This window comes from Habropoda laboriosa, unplaced genomic scaffold (assembly GCF_001263275.1).
Source record: "Habropoda laboriosa isolate 0110345459 unplaced genomic scaffold, ASM126327v1 scaffold67, whole genome shotgun sequence".
NCBI lineage: Eukaryota > Metazoa > Arthropoda > Insecta > Hymenoptera > Apidae > Habropoda > Habropoda laboriosa.
Window position 1 is genome coordinate 5,176,018 of NW_017100242.1, and position 6,487 is coordinate 5,182,504.

Below are 6,487 nucleotides of genomic sequence, written 5' to 3' on the forward strand. Positions count from 1 at the left end.
GTACATATATAAATTTTTTTTTTCCGTTGGCGGTCACCCATCTTAACATTAGTCGCGAGGGAGTGTAGCTTGACTTGGAAAGCTACCGACGAGTCACCCTACCCATTCTTATATTATTTAGAATAATTAATAGTAAATTTACAACAGTCATTTGGCATGAAATAGCCACTTCTAAGTCACACGGCGTTATAAAGGGTTAAATTAAACTATCTACAGTCGAATCGAAATGTTATACGATCGCGTCGGTGTCAGAACGAAATGCATCGAATCGAAAGGGGGGAGGGATAGAGAGAGAGAGAGAGAGAAAGAGCGTAGGTTAACGTCGCTTAGGGGCGCTTATTACTTTTTCACGGTCCGGCCGAGACGAAAAGCCGCGCCGGCGGCGGCGAAGAAATCGGCAAAAATGCGAAATACCAAAGGGCCCGGGGAAGAGCTTAATGAAATCCTTCGTTTCACCGACCAGTCTTTGAACGGCGGTTTTTTGCACCGCGACTTTCAAATCGATCGGCCGGTCGGTCCCCCGGCCTTCGGCATCGGGCACTCGCGTCGCGTACGCAAGAAGTTCGGCGACAAAGCGTATCGTGTACGCGAACAAGAATCCACCCGAAGAGATCGTGTTCTCTCCACTGTGGAGAACCGGTATTCTGTGTACGAATAAAGACATAAATACGACTCTCTTCTGTTCGGGGATCGAGCGGGGATCTACAGTCCAGAAATCAGTTTTTCGACGTGACCGGTCCACCACGCACGCTCGTTCGTAAGCGCGCGCACGCCCGCGATTATACGACTTGATAAACAAAGATCCATCGGCCATACGAATTTATTGAGGATCCGACAACATCATCCTCTCCGCGATTCTGTACGAGGAAGTGCCGCGGAAGATCCTAGATTTCGTTACACGGCCATAAACGCGAGCCGTATCATCCTCCTCTGACTTGCCGCTCCTTTCTGAAAACAGTTCTATATCGCGTGAACGATAACGGTCTCTCCTTTTATCTCTGTCTTTTCCTCTCTCAGCGTCTCTGTTTCACTTGGTATGCTACCACCGGGTATAATGAGTATCGTGGCTCGATATTATTTGCATTGTTCTTTAATCTCGGCTATGCGTGTCACGTGCTGTTACTCGTCGCGAACTACCTAGACCATGTATTTATCATATTTATCATCGGCGAGATTTATCTTCGAGCACGCTTCGAAGTTTATAATCGCAGTAGCCGTGGACTTATTTTTTCGCTCTTTGCATTTTCTTCTGCTTCTTTTTTCGTCGCGCACGACTCACAGCTGACGATGACGAATCGTTCGACGTTCGTACAAATTGTCCACGACGCGGTTCTTTCAACTCGGTGTCGCGCTGCTATCTTACTCGCGAGGAATACACTCAGGCGATGTCTGCTTTCTTTCCGCAATCCGGGCGATACGGAATGTGAGTATGTAGATGTACGTGTTTTTGACATTGCTACGTTCGAATTGTATCGAGGCTCGGAGAGAGTTCTCTTTGAATTTATTTGAAACTCTCTGGATGTTTGTATTTCTGATTAAAAATACGACAAGTGATATATATTTCGGAGATAAGATATATTGCACGCAGAATGTTGTTTATATGACGTTACTTAATCTCAGGGATATTTTAAATACCTGTTTAAGTCAAATTCAATATTTTCTTTTTCGATAGCGTTCTTTTAACACTGAAATGGAGGAAAACCGTAATTCAGATTTCCTAAGGTTCGTAAACTTCTTACTTTTGAAAGAAATTTTTACTTGGTTGTGCTTTACATATTTTAGTTGGTAATCTGTATTATCGGCGGATGCCGGGTCAAATGTGACCCAATGCTAAAACCTTCTTTCGTACGCAAGCGAAACCACATTTTATTAAACCACGAATTTACTATGATTAAAATAACAGACATATTCGTAATACAAGGAGAGGAGAGTCGTGATTCTGTTTGAACGTCGGTTGAAACAAGAGATATTAAAAGCCGGGTTAACGATGACCCGGCAATCGTCTTCCGAAGGTTAACACGCTGCTCTCAGGGGGCCACAAGAAAATTTTCATTGTTCTAAGCATAATATCATATTATGTTTCATTATTTTTTTTTTTAAACTTAAAATAATGTCTAGTTAGCTACGATGTTCGAAATTTTCAGTCGACGATATTCATTTTATTTTAATTATTCTCAACATTTGACTGGTGACTCCGGTCACCGATGACCACCGTGGCCCCATCGAGGAAACAATCTCCGGTCACAGGTGACCAACCTGGCAGAGTCGATCTCGAAGTTGCTCTATGTGAAGTAGTTAGACAAACTCGAGCGATATTCCAGCAGTGAGCCAAGCTGGCTCGAGCAACGATCCTGTGGCGGGGCACTACATGAATGTAACAGTGATCGTACGTGCTGAAAAAAGCAACCGATGGTACGAAACACCTCGCGAAGGTAACCAACACATGGTAACTCATGATCACACACTCGTATCAATACCGTTGTTCCCTACTCCATTCACGACTGTCGACGTTACTTGCTCTTACACAACCGAGAAAAAACACACCGATTTGAATCATCCTTCGTGGATTTAGAAGGCTCGATGTGAAATAAAAATACACCAAGCCGTTCGTTCAGACGGATAACGGTTTGTGAGAAATAACGATTTAAAAAAATTCACGCCAAATAACAACTGCTCCAGTTCTGCTAGAGATAAGGTCAGCGGCCGTGGCCTAATGGTTAAGCTGACATAAGTGACTAGAACGCTGCCATCATGCGTTCGCGTCTTCCCGTAATTTTTTTTAAAATATGTATTTCATTTTCTCTCCCTTTTAACAATTTTATGAGATTTTTTGCCATTTCTAATTACATTCAAATTGTTAAAAAAAAAAACACACTAAAGTATGCATTTGCGCTATTCACATCTTCAGTCTTAATGGCTCTTCGCGCTCCTGTAAACTGACATATTGGTTTTTTCTAGATTTTGATATTTTTTGGCGTTTTTCTTGGTCTCACGCTACTTCCCCACACTAAAGTATGCATTTGCGTTATTCACATCTTCAGTCTTAATGGCTCTTCGCGCTCCTGTAAACTGACATATTGATTTTTTCTAGATTTTGATATTTTTTGGCGTTTTTCTTGGTCTCACGCTACTTCCCCCCCCATTTTTTATCAATTTCTGCGCCCAAAATAAAAATGTTCTGGGTTTGCAAAAATGTCTATTCTGCAATTATTTAAACCACCAGTAGTTTTCGTTTTCCTTCGATTTAGTTTCCTTTGTCTCTATTTGGTAGCTGTGTGCAGTATCTTACGTGTGTTCTGTTATCTGTGTTATCGATTGTATGATAAATTATTGCTGTGTTATTGCTGTCTGTGATAAGTTCATCGAAATCAAGGTAGGGAAACAATTCCGAGAATGTGTATATCGTTCCTTGTCTTTTTTTTAAATGTATTATGGTTGTGGGTAAAATAGGCCTAATATTATTCCATTATCATTTTCTCTTATCGCTCTAAGGAAGTGATTTTGTTGTATTAATTTTTAATTTCCAGTTATCGAAATAATTACAAATTTTTTTAAATAGGTTTTAGAGTTTGTTCTGTATTCTTGTTTGTTTGTAATCGATAGCGTGTATTATTAAGTCATCTGCGAATGCTATTACATTTACCGAGGGATCATCGTCTAGCTCGAAGAGCTTTAATAGATTGACCGTGAATACGTTGAATGGGGAATTTACTGTTCCTTGTTGAAGGCCGTTCGAGAGACCTTGAAGATTTTCACAGACGTATTTGTCATCAGAAGTTTGGAATTTCTTGTTTTGTTATGTTCCAGATTATTTTCAATAGGTATTAAAGAAATCCGAGTTTGTCTAATTTGTATATTAATCCTTCGAGCCAAACTGTGTCAAAGGCCTCCTCCAAATCTATCAGGCAGGCGCCTACACATTGTCTGTTATTTAAGTGCCCAGCAAATGTCTGATGGTCAGTTTAACCACTGGGCCATGGCCGGTGACCCTATCTCTAGCAGAACTGGAGCGGTTGTCATTTGGCGTAAATTTTTTTAAATCGCTGTTTCTCGTAAACCGTTTTATCCGTTTGAACGAATGGCTTAGTATATTTTCATTTTATATCAAGCCCTCTCAATCCGCAAAAGATGATCCAAATCGGTGTTTCCCGGGCTTGCCTATCTCTCCTCGTTAACTTTGCCCGTAGCAGTGCCCGCGGGCAACGGCGGGCGCCCTTCTTGCCCGCAGAGCTCCTGCCTGAGCAGCCTATCACGTTTGTTACCACATCTTTCATTGTACTCGCTGATTCGTTAAAAGTATCATCGTCATCATTCTAAGCTACCCTTTATTCAAATAACAATTACTATTCAAAGTATTATCATTACTTTCTTATCAAAAGAACAGAAAAATTCTATATATCACGCAGTTGAAGCGAAGATTCATCAACCGCGGCGAAGTTGACCTCATTTAGTGCGTTCTTTCCTTTACCTCTTTTCACGAAGTTAACAAACATTATTATCACGAGTATATTATTATTAGGAGTTCGCGTGAGATACGCTACGTTTTGCAAGCTCTCGTAGAGAACAGCCGCAGCAACGAGGTTAAAATTCCTAAGAAATGGGACACACGGTGGCAGATAAGGGGCGTAAAAAAGAACGGAAACATTTCGACGCTAGTTGTATCTCTGTCTTGACCATAGCAGCCCTCTCTTTCTTCCCCTTAGGAGCCTCATCCATCAGTCACTTAATATTTCAAAAGCAGGGTCCTACGCCGTCTCTCCCTCCCTCCTTGCTACCGCGATCCGCGAAGAAACGAACGGCGTGGCAGTCTTTTAAAAACCTTAAAACACCATCTCGGGTCGACGTATCTACCGCCCCACTCGGTTCGAGAGTAAAGTTTTCAGCCTGCTCAAGGATATTAGGCGATGCCAGCACAGGCTCTGTATACAAGAACCCATCGCTATACAGAGTGGGGAGAGAGGGGGGTGAAAAGCAACATCTCGCGTCGATTTCGGTCGCAGAGGGTTGAGGGAAATCTCGCGGGGGCGTCTCTTCACACGAATTTCAAATTTCTCGTTTCACGCCACCGAATGAGATTCTTTCCTTTTCCTAGCGAGCACCTGCTCGAGCACGCGGCCTTCCGAATCGATTTGCTCTCTGTCGCGCGGCGAAAGGTTCTCGCAAACACCGATAAAAGCTTCTTTCTTCCGCTAGATGAATAAATACGCGATCAGACGACGCGTAGGGTGCGCAGCCCGTGCGATTTCGTATGTACGTAATGGAAAACAAACGTAAAAAGATGTTTCCTCTTTCTTTCTTTTTCTTCTCCTTAGGCGGAAGTAAAACTAACGCGAAAGAAAAGGACGTAATGAAAATTGTAATACGATTGAAAGACGAGTGATTTGCTTGGGCAAAAGAGAGAAAGTGTGAAACGAAAGGTTTTACTGAAAAATGACAGTAAGAGTTAGGTTATGTCTCCCTTTGCTATATTTTGCATTACGTTGGAACAGAAATATAGCGTTTTATTTGAAAAATATAAAACAACGTTGAAATAACCTGAAAAAATTTGAACGAAAAATTTTTTATTTATGTTATCATATTTTATATAAAAAATGAGAAGGAAAAGCGTTCTTGCATTTGTTCGTATCAACTACTGTTTAAAACTTATTTCTAACAGCACTTTGTGGACACCCTATATATGTATGACTGTGTTACAACTATATACTTCGTGGGTTCGATACTTGGAATTAGTTGGACAGTCAAAGTGCTAATTAGATTTTGGTGTTTCAATGTTTCGTTTTTCAGTCAATGTTTACAATACGACGAGCTTTGAGCATGCATCGTTAATGCCTTTTGTTTATTACCATCTCGTTAAAAAATCTTATAAGTTACTTTTTACTTTTAAAATATTCCAAGGACACATTCTTTCAAAAGATGTTATCTTACTGCCAATTTAACTTTCGATTTGTGTCGACATTTTTTATACATTTACACGCGAACCTCTAAGCATTTTCTATATTTATCAAGTACTTATATACACATCTGATCGATTTTCCATAACCTTTACGCCTCGATTTTTATTTATACCACCGCATTATTTCAGCACGAAAAAAAACATCTGTTCGTCGATCTTATAAGGATTTTCAACAGCTGTGTAACAGCGCACCACGGGTTCAAACCGTGAACCATGAAACAAGTGTTGTCGGTATATTAATAGAATAGGACGTTCGATGTTGTGAAACAAGCGCGCAACGTACGACGCGACGCGTCCAAGTTCGCGGACTTTTGCTCGTGATTTTCTCCGTAGATGCACATTCATGGCCTCAGTGTGATCATCGCTCGTTACTGGGAGAAGAGTTAAATTGGAGGCAATCGTAGGGTGTAATTATAAATAGGGCGAACTCATGGTTCATGTATAGGAACGAAGACGTGGACAGTAGCCCGGAGCTGCGTTCGAAGATGTTTAAGGAATATCGAGGACGTAATTATCCCATAATTACCGAGCACG

General features: G+C 41.2%; 1 protein-coding gene across 1 annotated transcript in view; it reads right to left on the reverse strand.

Annotated features, from left to right (window-relative positions):
* The window catches only part of LOC108571978 (methyltransferase-like protein 9), a 41,374-nt gene that overhangs the window by 33,981 nt on the left and 906 nt on the right, over positions 1-6,487 (reverse strand). The window lies entirely within an intron of this gene.